The sequence below is a fragment of the Oreochromis niloticus genome, linkage group LG23, assembly GCF_001858045.2.
Source record: "Oreochromis niloticus isolate F11D_XX linkage group LG23, O_niloticus_UMD_NMBU, whole genome shotgun sequence".
Taxonomy (NCBI): domain Eukaryota; kingdom Metazoa; phylum Chordata; class Actinopteri; order Cichliformes; family Cichlidae; genus Oreochromis; species Oreochromis niloticus.
Window position 1 is genome coordinate 14,494,566 of NC_031986.2, and position 16,860 is coordinate 14,511,425.

Here is a 16,860-nt window from a genome sequence, read left to right on the forward strand (position 1 = left end):
GACAACGCCGCTTTTAGCCTTCAATCAGAAAGCCTTACGTTCGCTAGTTAAGCATCGGGCTAACGTTTAAAGCTTTCACTTGAGGGAAGTAACTCGTATTACTGCTACTGCTGTGTAATCTTAGTTAAATTCACAGCATATCCTACAAGTTACCCCGCAACTAACTGTTATAATAGCGGCACCGTATTGTATCGCACTGAGTGCATTTCAATCATTTGTCCCGCGAGTTTGCTAGCTAGCAAAATAATAATACCAATTTTAAGAAATAACATGTGTAACGTACACACTCGAGAAAATTATTTACTAGGACTTACGCAAACTCCCCCGTTGTGAAAACGTACAACTCCTTCTTGAAGACTCCTTGTATTTTTCGTTTTCCAGCAAAACACTCATTAAAACGGCAACCTCCGGGCACGTTAGTGCACTCACCCCCGACTGCTCGGGGAGGGGGTGGGGGGTCACACATTGAAACAGACTGACGTGCAGAGGTACGAGGCAGCCCAGGCAGAGAAATGTTGCTTTGACTTTGCGACTCATTTTATTGCTCTATCTGATAAGAAAACTATTCAATCAGATAGTTATTTGTGGTGAATGAAATACGGTTACAGTTTCAAGAAGTTTTAAGCACAAAATCCGAAATCCACGCACTACAATATTAAAATCCAAGATTTTTCAAGGATTTCAAGCACCCGTACCAAACCTGGATATGAAGCTGATGATTGTTAAAATAAAATAGAACATTTTAATCAATTTCTTGTTTGCTCCGAAATCTACGACATGACTATATACAGAAAAGCTTGACATGGTATGCAAAAAAAAACCCCGAAAAAATAAATACAAATACACGAACAAAAAATGTTTTAACTGTCAGTTTCGTCATTTTAAAACTTTCCAAAACTAACATTTTCTTTGATTGACTGATATTAAATTGATTAGGGTCAAATTTAGTGTGAACAATATTATACAAACAAACACGTGTGTGCGCATGCGCACATGTTAGAATCGCTTCGATCCCTTGTGACGTAGAAACTTTGCTTTGATCCTTCCTGACGCGGTAACTTTGCTTTGATCCCAAAACCCTTAAATAGGAGCGCTCACCTATTATACTTTATGCTTAACGGACATTGACCTGCAGCAACTAAAACCCTGGAGAAGTTTTGAGAGCATTTTACGGGAGAAACCAAAACAAGTTCAGTTTTCTTTCTCACCAATTCACAGCGCAAACAGACACATTACACCATGTCAGCCAACCCATCCTTCAGCTCAGATGAGCTTGAAATAACGGAAGGGACCATTTTGGGAGATCACCACGTGGTGGAGGCTTTCCTTGGAGAAGGAAGCTTTGGTGTTGTAACCAGATGTCGCGATACAAAAAACAACCAAACTGTGGCTATTAAAGTCAACAAGAGCGACCCTGAAATTCTGCAACAGGCAAAACAGGAAATTTTCATCCTGGAGCAACTGCAACGCTTGGATCCAGACAGGTGCAACATTGTCGAATGGAACGGCTATTTCCTCGATGGAGAGCGCATTTGCTTAAATTTTGAACTCCTGGACCAAAGCCTGTCGGACTACATAGGGGACCGGAATAACCAGGGTCTCCCAATAAGAGAACTCAGGCCAATTTTGCATCAGCTCGCAAATGCTCTGTTCCACCTGGGTTCTGTGGGAATAGTGCATGCTGACCTCAAACCTGTCAACATAATGGTTGTGAACCGCCATGAGTCTCCCGTCAAAGTCAAACTTATAGACTTTGGCATCGCATGTAACACTTCTGCAGTGATTGCTGGTGGTGCTGTGGGGACAATTGGTTATTGTGCACCTGAGATTATGCTTGGCACACCATATGATGAAGCAATTGACATGTGGTCTCTGGGGCTGGTAGCTGTGGAGCTTGCTACAGGGCTGCCTCTCTATCCTGGGGAAGACGATTATGATGTTTTGAAGTTCATAATTGAAACCCAGGGTCAGCTACCAGATCATCTTCTAGAGTCTGGCTTGTATACTGATTGCTATTTCATCGAGGATAAGTACAACGAACAGCGCTGGACATTTAAGACCCAAGAACAATTTCAAGACGAGACAGATTATCAATCCAAAGAAACTCGATCGATAAAACTTAAGTGTCTAGATGACCTCGAACAACTACTGGAGGTTAGGCGAGGACCTGAAAATGGCCAACCATTATTTGTAAGGCTAATCAAACAGATGTTGGCCTTGGATGCAAATCAGCGCATAACACCCTCGGAGGTTCTGAAGCATCCCTTTTTCGACACTGGCCTCTCAAAGAGCGCCCCCTGCCTTGACATAAATAGCACAGGGGGAAAAAATCTTGTGCTCTCTCAGCAGCCTTCAAGCTGGAACAGTCATGGATCGCAAAAATTCAACTGCAGTTTCCAAAATTCAGTTGAATTTCCTCAAAAAGGACAGGTCAACACCTCAGCCAACCCATCTTCCTCTGAAGATGATCTTCAAATAACGGAAGGGACCATTTTGGGAGATCACCATGTGGTGGAGGCTTTCCTTGGAGAAGGAGGCTTTGGATTGGTAACCAGATGTCGCGATACAAAAAACAACCAAACTGTGGCTATTAAAGTCAACAAGAGCGACCCTGAAATTCTGCTACAGGCAAAACTGGAAATTTTCATCCTGGAGCAACTGCGACGCTTGGATCCAGACAGGTGCAACATTGTCGAATGGAATGGCTATTTCCTCGATGGAGAGCGCATTTGCTTAAATTTTGAACTCCTGGACCAAAGCCTGTCAGACTATATAGGGGACCGGAATAACCAGGGTCTCCCAATAAGAGAACTCAGGCCAATTTTGCATCAGCTCGCAAATGCTCTGTTCCACCTGGGTTCTGTGGGAATAGTGCATGCTGACCTCAAACCTGGAAACATCATGGTTGTGAACCGCCATGAGTCTCCCGTCAAAGTCAAACTTATAGACTTTGGCCTCGCATGTCCTGCTTCTGCACTGATTCCTGGTGACCGTGTGGGGACGGTTGGTTATATTGCACCTGAGGTTATGCTTGGCATTCCATATAATGAAGCAATTGACATGTGGTCTCTGGGGCTGGTAGCTGTGGAGCTTGCTACAGGGGTGCCTCTCTATCCTGGGGAAGACGATTATGATGTTTTGAAGTTCATAATTGAAACCCAGGGTCAGCTACCAGATCATCTTCTAGAGTCTGGCTTGTACACTGACTGCTATTTCATTGAGGATAACTACAACGAACAGCGCTGGACATTTAAGACCCAGGAACAATTTCAAGACGAGACAGATTATCAATCCAAGGAAACTCGATATATAAAACTTAAGCGTCTCGATGACCTCGAACAACTACTGAAGGTTAGGCGAGGACCTGAAAATGGCCAACCATTATTTGTAAGGCTAATCAAACAGATGTTGGCTTTGGATGCAAATCAGCGCATAACACCCTCGGAGGTTCTGAAGCATCCCTTTTTCGACACTGGCCTCTCAGGGAAAGCCCCCTGCACTGACATGAATAGCACAGGGGGAGAAAACCTTGTGCTCTCTCAGCAGCCTTCAAGCTGGAAAAGTCATGGATCACAAAAATTCAACTGCAGTTTCCAAAACTCAGTTGAATTTCCTCAAAAAGGACAGGTCAACACCTCAGCCAACCCATCTTCCTCTGAAGATGATCTTGAAATAACGGAAGGGACCATTTTGGGAGATCACCACGTGGTAGAGGCTTTCCTTGGAGAAGGAGGCTTTGGATTGGTAACCAGATGTCGCGATACAAAAAACAACCAAACTGTGGCTATTAAAGTCAACAAGAGCGACCCTGAAATTCTGCAACAGGCAAAACTGGAAATTTTCATCCTGGAGCAACTGCGACGCTTGGATCCAGACAGGTGCAACATTGTCGAATGGAACGGCTATTTCCTCGATGGAGAGCGCATTTGCTTAAATTTTGAACTCCTCGACCAAAGCCTGTGGGACTACATAGGGGACCGGAATAACCAAGGTCTCCCAATAAGAGAACTCAGGCCAATTTTGCATCAGCTCGCAAATGCTCTGTTCCACCTGGGTTCTGTGGGAATAGTGCATGCTGACCTCAAACCTGGAAACATCATGGTTGTAAAGCGCCATGATTCCCCTATCAAAGTCAAACTTATAGACTTTGGCCTCGCATTTCCTGCTTCTGCACTGATTCCTGGTTACCGTGTGGGGACGGTTGGTTATATTGCACCTGAGGTTATGCTTGGCCTTCCATATGATGAAGCAATTGACATGTGGTCTCTGGGGCTGGTAGCTGTGCAGCTTGCTACAGGGCTGCCTCTCTATCCTGGGGAAGACGATTATGATGTTTTGAAATTCATAATTGAAACCCAGGGTCAGCTACCAGATCATCTTCTAGAGTCTGGCTTGTACACTGATTGCTATTTCATCGAGGGTAAGTACAACGAACAGCGCTGGACATTTAAGACCCAAGAACAATTTCAATACGAGACAGGTTATCAATCCAAAGAAACTCGATATATAAAACTTAAGTGTCTCGATCACCTCGAACGACTACTGAAGGTTAGGCGAGGACCTGAAAATGGCCAACCATTATTTGTAAGGCTAATCAAAGAAATGTTGGCCTTGGATGCAAATCAGCGCATAACACCCTCGGAGGTTCTGAAGCATCCCTTTTTCGACCCTGACCTCTCAAGGAGAACCCCCAGGCACCGATATGAATAGCACAGGGGGAGAAAACCTTGTGCTTTCTCAGCAATCGTCCGATTGTTTGGGTGGCCAAAATTCTAGGGGAGCTAGAAATTCTTGTGGAAAAAAAGCCCAAAACAATAACATCAACAAAAACAATCAATGAATATGGTCTTAAACTTGGGCACAATTTGGCTTGAAATCCATCAACTAATCTCTCAATATTCAAAGCAGAGCAGCAGACAACTTACCATCACATCAGTCCTTCAATCAGACCTACAACAAATGTCTTCCTTCTCTCACCCCAACCGGTCGCAGCAGATGGCCGCCCCTCCCTGAGCCTGGTTCTGCTGGAGGTTTCTTCCTGTAAAAAGGGAGTTTTTCCTTCCCACTGTCGCCAAAGTGCTTGCTCATAGGGGGTCATATGATTGTTGGGTTCTCTGTATGTATTATTGTAGGGTCTACCTTACGATAATACATACAGCCTTGAAGTGACTGGTGGTATGATTTGCTGCTATATCAATAAAATTGAATTGAATTGAATTCAAGGTGAATTCGGAACTAATTGGAAACATACTGGATATTAAATAAACCTGCTTTGAGCATTAAATAATTGTTGTTTGAAATTCTTTATAAATATTATAATATTTACCATTTACCATATATAAATATAGTGCCACTTTTCTACTGTTTAAATTGCAACTGTTTAAAACTGACTCATTTATTCATACACTCGAACATAAACACACACACGGTAAATGGCCTGTATTTGTATAGCACTTTACTTAGTCCCCAAGGACCCCAAAGTGCTTTACACTTGTAGGAATGTTTAGCTTATTTTAGAGTTTAGGAATGTGTTAGATAGGATAGAACTATTGTAGAGACACTGACACTGCCCTGGATGTAATAAAGGCCTGACTGTGTCATAAACTTAGGAGCAGATTTTAGGAGACCCTCCCCCAGTTGAACTGTGAATGTAAGACAAAGAAGAGTTAATGCTGAGTGGAAATTCCCCAGAGAATATCTGTGCGGGGGTCTCAATGTTTGTGACTTGATAACTGTGGTCTGGAACGGAGATGGGGTTTTATGACCTCCGGGGAGTCACTATATAGAGACACACACACCTACAGTGCCTTAATTCTTACGCACCCACACCCACATGCACACTCACTCACGTACACACACATACACACAGGTATGCGCACATAGTCACTCACGAGCACTCACATAGACACGCGGGAACGCGCACATGTAGGCATTCACGTGCTCGCACACACAAACATGTAAACATAGTGCTTAGTTTTATGGCACCTCGTAGAGGGATTAGAAGGGGGGTCACTTATACAAAACTGCATGTAACAGACAAAGGAGTTGAGATCTGCAGAGAAAGTCCGGGGTTCTGTACATCTCCCTTCTAGAAGGTATAATCAATAAGTGTGTATTAATAAAGGTATTGTTAATTGACTACTGAGTCCCGGTGTTCTTTCTGGAAGCCTGACGAATATACGAACTGGGGTGAAACTGCTTTTGCAACACACTACATTCAGTCATCCACCCATTCACACACTGGTGATGGCTGTCAGTGCGCCCCAGGTGCCCTGGGGTGCACTGACAGAGGCGAGGCTGCCAGACACTGGCGCCACCGGGCCCTCTGACCACCACCAGTAGGCAACGGGTGAAGTGTCTTGCCCAAGGACACAACGACCGAGACTGTCGGAGCCGGGGCTCAAACCGGCAACCTTCCAATTACAGGATGAACTGCAAACTCTTGAGGCACGATTGCCCTATATACACATATACTTTACAGTACCAGTCAGTGCTTACATACTAGTTCTTTTCCCTACTTTTTCATGCTTACTGGTACAAATGCCTGTTACTAGAGTTAAATGCTATCAATGTATTCTCACAGTTATCGAACTGTACAAATGCATACAAAATAACGCTCACGTAAACATAACTGTGCACTAGTTTGCCCTTATTGCTGCAGTTTGTTTCAAATCACTTTGAATAAAGCTCAGCTTCTCTCAAGCGCTCTCTCTCACACACACACACACACACACACACACACTGTGTAGCGTTTCAACATCTTGTCTTGTAAGCTTTTAACCTGTCAGTCAAACCTGTTTTGAAGATGAATAAGTGTGCCACTTTCTTCTGTCCAGCAATGCGTATTCCAAACTTAAAGTCTGAATTGCTCCTCCTCTTTCTAGGTTCTAACAATATCTCTTCTTAAGATCTTGATTAAGACCAGCGAAAACTAAATGGATGAATGGAAACAAGGAACAATGTTCAGAGAGTAAAGTATTTCTTATTTTAAGCCTCATCTATTTAAACGACGTGGTGTCTGTTTTGTAAATCATCAGCCTTTTACAGCTGAGAGGAAACAGTCAGCTAGTGTATCTCCTGATGCAGGACCTGATGCAGCTCATTTTGGGTACTACGATCACCAAGCATTTAGAAAATCTATTAGAGGATAATAAAGTGTTTTCACCATCTTGGCCAAGAAGAAAAACACATTTTAGCATATAAATTAGCAGTCTCTTCTAAACAAGTCCTTTAGCATGCCGATGTTAAAAAAAATATAACAAAAGGCATCTATCATATTGCTAAAAGTACTAATTACAGTGTTTTTAATTGTTTAGTTATTTTAATAGTTTAATTCAAGCGTATCACTGCATTGAGAAATGGGTGGTTATCTGTTGGATAATGGGATTAAGCAGTGTTTTTCTTGACGTTCATAAAAGACAAAATATGTAAAACAATTAATAATGAATGAGTCTGTTCAATGAAAACACTTTACGAAAGAGAAAAAAGTATCCAGCTGTAATAGAGCATGCATCAGCTCAGTAGTTGAGATCACAGCTCACTGCGAGGAAAGTCTTTATGATCGTACACAAATGAGCCTCGAAACTGCAACTAAACAGTCACTGTGAGGCAGAGCTGTGGTGGTAATAAGGATAATGACAAGCACAATGAAACCTCTGCACAAGCATTTTCCTGACAAGAACAGATCCATTATTACTATTATTATAAGATTACTTCATGTATCACAGATTATCATCACATATTATTGTTACTTCCTCCACCTATGAAAGTACTAAAGAAGAAGCTGAAGGCTCCAAGGTAAGCTCTTTGTCTATAGAAAGGATGTAGCCCTGAATTTATGAGACAGGCAAAGATACCAAAATACAAAAACAGATGCAAAAACTGCACAAAATGTAAATGTAACATATATATAAAATATATTAAAAAAATTTAAAAAGTAAATAAACATAAAGATTTATTAAAATATATACAAAAAACAAAATATGTAGCCAAAATACCAAAACCACAGAACAAAAGAGAAACACGCACTTTTCTAAACGTTGTACACTGCAAGGTTTCCTGTTCAAGGTTAACCCTGCATGTGTGTAATGGACCGAGTTGAAAAACAGGAGGAGTCCCACAAATTATTAGAAAAATATGTTTTTCATTCATTTAACCCCCCAAAATTAGATTTACAAAAGTAATAAATGTTGAGCTCATAAAAGAGGTCAAAGAAACAAAACTGAACTCAGGCCAAGACTGCAACCTTAACAAACCAAATGACTGCCACAAACAAACATAACTGACCTAAACATGAAATGACGCACAGGGGTACATGTAATGGCTGATCAGACCATTGTGACACATGAGGGGTAACAAACAAACACAATCATAAATCACAAAACAATGCAGTACAGTCTAGTTTGTGAATAAACTAAACACTAAAGAAGAAAATCAAAACCATTAAACCCTAAACTCAAATATTTAATTAAATACAAATACTTTGTTTTTAAATTGAAGCAAACACACATTCTCCCCTTCAGCAGGGAGTGGTGGTGTGGTCCAATTATCCCTCTTTGCATTTAGTGGTTTCAAACCCTGGCTACCATCTTTTGTCCAGCAACTCCCGGGGATGATGGCAGGTAAGAAATAAAAAGACAAAGGTTAGTCAAAAATCAAAGTAATGAAGTGGCATGAATACATAAGTAAACTAAATGTGCGCGCTTACAAATAGAACAAATGTATCCAAACCAATTAATAAAGTTATTGAAAACTAAAGTGTGTTACTGTGTTCAAATGAAGAAATGAAAATACAAGAGTTACTGACTTTAGAGTGTGGCCACGGGTTTGGCCATCACAATGTGCAGACTCCAGCTGTGGTAATGTGGGCGGATGAAGATGGTCACTGATGGACCTCCACCCCTGCCTTCTGGTCATCTGTGTTACTGATTAAGACTTACCTCTGCTCTGTGCGTGCGTGTGTGTGTGTGTGCGCGCGCATGTGTAACAGTGCCCCAAGCAGATTAGGGCACAGCAGGCGTGATGCCAACTCATGCAGCTTCTCCTTAGAAGTCACTCAGCGCCCCGTCCGTGTAGACAAAGAGCAATAATGGGAGAAAAAAGACACAGACTAGGCTCCTCCAGGCAGACCCATTGCTAACCAGCCTCTGAGTGCTGAATGAGAAGGCAGACCCCCGCCATGCCAGGTGATTTCAAAGACAAGGGTGTGTTATCTGTAGTTTGTGTGGGAGACGGTCTGATACGCTCCCTCTGTACATGGCTAATCCCCTCATGTGGCACAGCTCCGACTCCACCTTGGGGCCAAAACACAGAGGCACCGTAGCATGGATGTAGCTCTGTGCAATATTAAAAAGAATAAAGAAAATGAAATAATAATTAAATCTAGCGCTGTGTTTTCATAGATTCACCAGGTCTTTCTCCCAGTGAGAGCGATGATTCAGCTTCTCATCTGGGTCCTGTGCCAGTATAGCATTTACTAGCAGATGGATAAACAGGTTTGGAAATCCCCTCCCTGTACTAAGGTTTGTGACATCATTAGTGACGGGGCTGTGTGGCAATTTTTGTGCCTTTACCAAAGTGACCTTCCAATATTCACACCTGCTTCACAGACTCATGGTCCAGGCCTGCAGAGGTGACAAAGTAAGTTGTGCTTGAACTTTTCTTTCGAGGTCTCTTCTTTGATTCTCAAACTTTTCCCCCCTCACACATTCACGTGGCAACACAATGAGTGGCTTCCAGGAGAGACTCGCCCTTCAAACTAATGATTCATCAATAATGTTTAGCCAGAATTGAAGCATCTGAATCCACAGCATGTCTGTGCTCTGGCACTCCTTGAGGCAAAGATCTAACAGCTCCAACCAGATGTTTTGGCTGTGCTCCAGTTGTTGTTTGTTGGGTAAAAACTGGTTAATTAAAGTTAATTATGAGTTTGTTTTGCTTTGTAGTTTTAATTGGCATGTTTATCTCTGTTTACTTCATACAGCTCATATCATCTTAATAATAGTATGCAGGTTGAACGCCACAACTGGTTGTCTTAAGGTTGACTTAAAATAAAGAATACAAACCAAACTGTGAATGTTGGGAGTTAAATTAACTTCAAGGTGATTGGCTGATGACCAAAGCACGTCATAGTTTGGAACCATTCGCATGTTTGTATTTTAGTATAAATGTCTGACTGTATGGTTGATTTGAAAATGTAAAGTTATTTTTAACACGTGGCTTTTATTCAAACTCTGAAGCACTTTGTAACTCTGTGTTTGGATAAAAGTCCATCAAGTTATGAACCCATCAGCACATCCATGATTCTTATATCACCTTCCAAAGGTGCTCCATTAGACTGAGATCTGCTGACAGTGGCCATTAGAGTTCACTGAACTCACTGTCATGTTCAAGAAAACGGTTTAAGATGATCTAAGATTTGTGACACGACACGCTGTTCTGCTGGAATCAGCCATCAGAGGAGAGGTACACTGTTCTCATAAAGAGACGGACATGTTCAGCAATAATACTCAGGCAAGCTGTGATGTTTACCTGAGTATTATTGCTACTCGGTTGATACTAAGGGGCCCAAAATGTGCCAAGAAAATACCCCCCACAGTGACACCACCACCGCTAGTCTGCACAGCTGACATAAGGCAGGATGGATCCATCCTTTCATGCTATTTATGCCAAATTCTGACCCGACCATCTGCATGTCAGAGCAGAAATCAAGACTCATCAGACCAGGCAACATTTTTCCAATCTTCTCATGTCAAATTTTGAGAACTGTAGCTTCAGTTTCCTGTTCTTAGCTGACTAAAATGCTCTTCTGCATTCTTTGGTTGTAACAAATGGTTGTATGAGCTACGGTTGCCTTCCTATCAGACATTTTTCTCTGACCGTTGACATCAATAAGGCAGTTTTCCCAAGAGAACTGAAGAAGTGCTTTTAAATTAAAGAATAACCATTCAAAGTGCTCAGTGGTGAAACTTTAAATCTTTCAGAGTTTGATAGCTGGACAAGTGATGCCTTATTTGAAGAAACGTGAAATGAGTTCAGCATATTATGTGAACAGAGATAATTCAATGGGTAAAAATAAACACTGACAAGAGAAACACTTCACTGTTGATTACCATATGGATTCTAATGAAAGCTGTAAATCTGTTAATATCCTGTTAATCTACATACAGCAAATAAAGAACATGTGACTTTAAAGCATCCAGCAAAGTGATAACTGTCCTCTGCCCACTAAGTAGTGACTCTACAATATTATATTTCATTTTCAGAGTTATTCTCCCTGACTTGTAGGGATGTAGGGGCTGTTATGAAGCTGTTGCAGATGGTACAGGAAACATCCATGGAAATTCATTCATTACTGAAAACTTTGTTTTCATTTTTTTATTATTTGAGAAAAATGTGAGACAGCTTCTCTTTGAATCTATGTGGGAAAATACAGTTTGTAAAAATCATGAAATTTTGAAGTGACAGAAATTCTCTGAGGGAGAAAGCTGGTTGGGAAGTTTATTTTACCAATTCAGCAGACAGAAGGCAAGTTGAGTTCAGCAAATCCACGTAAGAAAACTGAGTGCAGAACAAAATGTTTTATTGCATTTTCACTATTTGTCATGATCTGGTGACTCTGTGTTTATGTTTTGTTTTCTTATAGTTGTGTGATATAGTGATTTTTCATGGCCTTGTCTTTTGTATTTTTAGTTTCTTTAGTTATTCTTTAGTACTTTAGAGATTTTCCAGCCCTTAGGTTTTGTCACTGTGCTCACCTTGTGCTCCTTGTGTCACGTCTGGAGTCCTGGTTTCTATGTTCATGTATTTCCTTTGACAGTCCTGTACCCTGTGTCAGTGTATTCTTGCTATTTTCCAATTCAGGGTCTGCATCTTTCGGAGTGTCCAAACTACGGCCCGCAGCCCATTTTTAATTGGCCCGCACTTCAACTTTTGCTTGAGTGTATTGCACTTCTTAGTTTTAACACCAGGGCAAGCTACTGTTGATCAAGGCAGTTGCTCCACCAAAAAGGACAATCCTAGAAGAAATTTACCCCAAGTTACTGAACATGGCAGAACCAAAGAAGCGAAAGGTAGAAAGTGAGTGCAGAAAATTTCAGACACGGTGGGAGAGTGAATATTTCTTCAAAGAATTCAAGGGGAAGTGTCTGTTTGATCTGCACTGAAACTGTGGCAGTTATGAAAGAGTGTAATGTACGACGTCATTATGAAACCAAACATCAGGTCTATGCATCCTACACTGGTGCTGAGCGAGAGGAGAAAGTAAAGTAAATAGTAGCTGTCCTGCAGGGTCAGCAACAGTATTTTTTTGTGCTCAAAAAGTCCAGGAAAAGGCTACAATAGCAGCTATGAGGTGGCCCAACTCCTCGCAAGACGTGGAGTTACAGAGGAGCTGCTCGATCTTAAGAGTCTAAAAGGCACAACAACGGGTATGGATACTTTTGAAGCTGTGTCAGACTGCTGATGATTTCAAAGTCATTCACAGCCTGCTGCTACTACTGCTTTGACTGGTACACAGTTCAAATGACAGCTCAAAAGGACCTGTTTACATTAGCATACCAACTACAACCCTGTTTATTCATATTTATTCTTGTTTTTAAATCCTTGCGATTGTGATTTTAATTTTGATCTCCTCAATTTCGTCAAACATTTTCATAAAAGTGTTATGAAGAGTTGTTCCATGTAGTATGACGGAAAACATTCAGACCGTATTATAGACCAACAAACTAAATAAACAGACTGTTTTTTGTTAGTACTCTCTGACTTTGTGAGGCAGTACAGGTATTCTTACCACTGCGGCTGAGTCCTGGTCCCTCTGCCTTGAAAAGGATCCACTTTGACCCTGAAGGATGTCATTGGAATAGCCTAAACGCAAACAGCCTTTGTCCTGATGGCAGAGGACAAAGGCTGTGTTAGCATGTTACCTTTGCAGGTAATGCTCTACAGTCATTTTTAGCCTCAAACAGCAGGTGGGTTAAATAAGTTTCCCTGTAATATCTGTTTCTAAACATGTTACTGTTGTTTGGAATATTTCTTTGACATGAGCACATGTTTGCGCTCTTTACTCTCACACACACAGTTTTATGGAGCTTTACCTTGACCAGACTCTGAGCAGTCAACAGTGAAATATGTTGGCTGGAAGGCTTTGAGGCCCGTCTTTGCCACTCCAGGGTCAGAGACCTTCACCTTGTTTGGATGACAGCCTGCTCCGATATTCATCTGTGGGCACAAACACCAAAACTCAAGAGACTTTTCAGTGAGAAGAAAAGGCAAACCCTGCATGCAAGAGTGAAAGTGAGTGCATACTCACCCTGAATGGACTCTCAGTCTCCCCAGGAGACCATCACAGTGTGCCTCACAGGCTTACGTGGGGTGCAGGTGCAGGTGTATGTGCTGTTGCCATTATCCTTGACCTGGACATCCACAGAATTGCCTTCACCATCCTGTGCAGAAGACAAGGGATTAGTTCAATCAGATTTAACACAGCGTATTTTTTGGGGCACCGGATTATAAAACGCATTAAGCAAAACAAAACAGTCAGATAAGTCAGACTTTACTCAACTCTTTCTTCTTGCTTCCTCCACTTCAGTACCATTGATTCATTAATGTTGAAATCTCTCGCAGCTGCTCTATTCTCATGTTCTACTGCGTGACTGACAGCCTTGAGTTTGAAATCCGCTTCGTAAGCATGTCTCTTAACAGGGGCCTTTTTGGGATCCTTATCCACACACAATGCGGTAATATTATGTTGAAGCACAGTACGTATTACTCCGCGAGGCTCCTGACTACGGTAGCCGTAATGCCTACGCACAACATGAATTCATACATAAGGCGCATCAGATTATAACGTCTCTGTTGATTTTTGAGAAAATGAAAGGATTTTAAGTGCGACTCATAGTCCGAAAAATACGGTACATGCAATATATTTAACATATTTGTGATGATATACAAAGCCAGATATACCTGGGCTATAATTTTCAGAGGAGCTTTTCCTCCTTGCTTGGCATCAACTCTGAATTCAGTGGGTTTTCCAACAGCCAGACCACTGCTCTGAAGGCCTGGACCGTACGCCTTAACCTAGAGAAAACTATTTTAAACAAACAATTAAAAAAGGAACAAGTCAAAGATCTACTACAGCCAAAGAAGACCATTTACAGACTATAGTGCTGTGAAAAATATTTGCCTCCTTTCTGATTTATATTTGTCACACTTACACGTTTCAGATCAATCCATTTTTAATATTAGTCAAGAATGCCTAATATTAAACGGCAGTTTTCAAGGGGAAAAAGCTATCCAAACATACTTGGTCCTATATGAAAAAGTAATTGCACCGAAAACCCGATACCTTGTGTGTCACCTCTGACACCAAGAACTGCAGCAAGCGTTTGGTGCTTGAGGTCACATTTTGAGTTTGTGAGGATATTTAAGGTAGACACACGTAATTAGCGGCAGGTGTGTTGTTGATTGGGAGGAAGCAAACAGTTTGTGAAATAAAGAATCTGAAGGACAAGATGAGTAAGGCTGGAGTTATTGGACTGTATCAAGTTTAATAAGTTCATGCATACCAGTGACATCGCGTCATCCCCGCCAACGAAGACCCCAGTGGCTTCAAGCCTAGGCTTAGCCTCTACAGGAGAGCGTTCAGCCATGAAAAGTGTGTCCATCACAAGCCCACCACCATGATCTCAGGTCTTGAGGCAACTATCATGAAAACTAATCACTCATTGCAGTCTCACCTGGAGCTCGCGCTTCTAGTTCATGCCATCATCACCAAAGATTCTTAAATTAATAGTTTAAAGATGTCCATGAATGCACTGCTAACTGCTCTTCAACCTTATAAAGATCAACATGCATTTTGAATAAGAAATACTTTTACAAAACCAAAAGCTTCACTGTGTTTAGTGATTTATATGTCTAAAACAACAGGTTCAGTTTGTAACTGAGAGAGCGGCTCAGTGGCGCTGAATTATATTTCCAATAGAAACACAATTTCATATGTTGTAGTAACAACACACTGCCACAAGATGGCAACCTAGGCCTACTTTACCATGCTGTTCCAGTAAATAAGAAAACGTGACAGAGCCTTGAAAGAGTGACAGAGACACTTTTTATGAACTCATCTGTAATGTGTCACCTTTTCTGTAGAATGAAGAAGTGCTTCCCTTCTTTTAAAGGAAATACAGGCTTACAAAGATCCTCTAAACATGTTTCTGAAATAATCCTAAACACAATCATTAAATCAAAACTGCAAGAAACAATTTATTTAATCACTCTTCTTCACTTAATTCCTTAACTTAGTAAAAAAAAAAAATAGACAAAAACTCTTCTGCTGTCTCACCTCTGTCAGTGTTCATGCTGTTGCAAGAACAGGTGGAGGTGCAGGTGGAACTTTGACTTCACTGTGGTTTGTATGTGCAGGCAGGAGTGTGACATCTCAGAGCAGCAGAGGATTGTGGAGCACGGTGACTCCTGCTGCGACGCCCCCGTCTGAGTGTCCTGAGCTCTTGGTCCTCAGCAGACGGCCCACACACTCATTTATCACCGTGTCTTTATCCTGCCTGTAAGAAAGCAAAGACAAGGCTAACATTAGAAACAGCCACCAACCAATCCCTTTTACTCCACCGCCCAAAAATCAGTGAGAAACACTAGCTAGTATTAACTTGGAATTAGGGCTGCCACAAACGATTATTTTGATAGTTGACTAGTCACCGATTATTTTTGCGATTAGTCGACTAATCGGATCATGCATCCATTGGACGTAAAACGTACAGCTTATTGCACCAGCAGCATCTGCTCTTATATAACATTAGCTTACAGTTTTAAGTGTTTAGGGTATGTGCTAACTAAAAATAAAGACAAGATGATAGTTTATTAAATTTAATGAGATTTACAGATTGTTTCGGTAAAGTTTAATAAACTCCTTGATATCTAAAATATAACGGGACACCGGAGTATATTCTCGAACATCTCACACTTCTGATAATCAGTTGTCTGCTTGACGTTTATTCAGCCGTGTATAAACTATAACTTTAATCTCAGCCAAACCGATTTACTCAGGAACAAATAAAATACTAAAAAAAAGGCCAAACAATAACATTTTTAAGTTATCTAAGTGACTTATATATGTTTAACCTGAGTAGCGAAAGACGGTGGTGGGTTTGAAAACGATTTGCCGGGAGTCCGGTGTTCTCACGGGCTCTAGTGAGCCTTGCCCCCGGCTAGCTATCGAGCTAGTGGGTAACAGACGTCTCCGAAAACGTTGGAGCGCTTTTGAAAATATGCGGTGTCTTGATAAACTGAGCAGATATTTGAGGTTTACACAGCTACATTCTCCCTGAAAATATGTTAAACGTTTATTTTGTGACCCAGAAAGATTAATAAGAGTAATATTAAAACTAACTAGCTGCCGCCATTGTTGAAAACTGAGCAGGGCCGCACTATGAATTCTGGGACACTGCTTCTTCTTCTTCTTCGGAGTGTAACGGCAGCTGGCATCCTTGTACATGCAGTGCTGCCATCTTCTGTTTCAGTCCGTTATTACACTCTTAAATCCTACTACTTATTCCTGCGTCTTTTGTGATCTTACAAAGCTTCAAACGACGCGTCGACTATTAAATCAGTCGTCGACGATTTTGATAGTCGACGTAATCGTGACTAGTCGACTAATCGTGGCAGCCCTATTCAGCAACAAAGATGCCATCAAAAAAGTCACAGTCATCAGAGCAACATCAGAGAAACAAAGTCTAACCATGGAAGGTATATAGAAATATATGCATAAAAACACAAAAACAAAGAACATCAACAATGAGCACCTTTCGTTTTGCTGAAAGTGATATAGCTTTCTGTTCCCATCAACTGAAA

The 16,860-nt window shown here is 41.3% G+C and overlaps 2 long non-coding RNA genes across 3 annotated transcripts in view; one reads left to right on the top strand and one right to left on the bottom strand.

Annotated features, from left to right (window-relative positions):
* Positions 1–770, bottom strand: part of LOC102077486 (uncharacterized) — a 32,352-nt gene extending 31,582 nt beyond the window's left edge. The window contains exon 1 of the long non-coding RNA XR_003216263.1: positions 315–770. This is a non-coding gene — a long non-coding RNA (uncharacterized LOC102077486). The remainder of the gene's footprint in view (positions 1–314) is intronic.
* A 7,196-nt stretch (positions 771–7,966) lies between these two features.
* LOC109196777 (uncharacterized) lies at positions 7,967–11,214 on the top strand. Of its 2 annotated transcripts, none has more exons than XR_002058152.2 (4): positions 7,967–8,621; positions 8,990–9,185; positions 9,402–9,521; positions 9,669–11,214. It is a non-coding gene; the product is annotated as an uncharacterized LOC109196777 (long non-coding RNA). The 2 variants fall into 2 exon arrangements; XR_002058153.2 differs by having other exon boundaries at positions 7,968–8,621; positions 9,402–9,494.
* Positions 11,215–16,860: the final 5,646 nt, after the last annotated feature.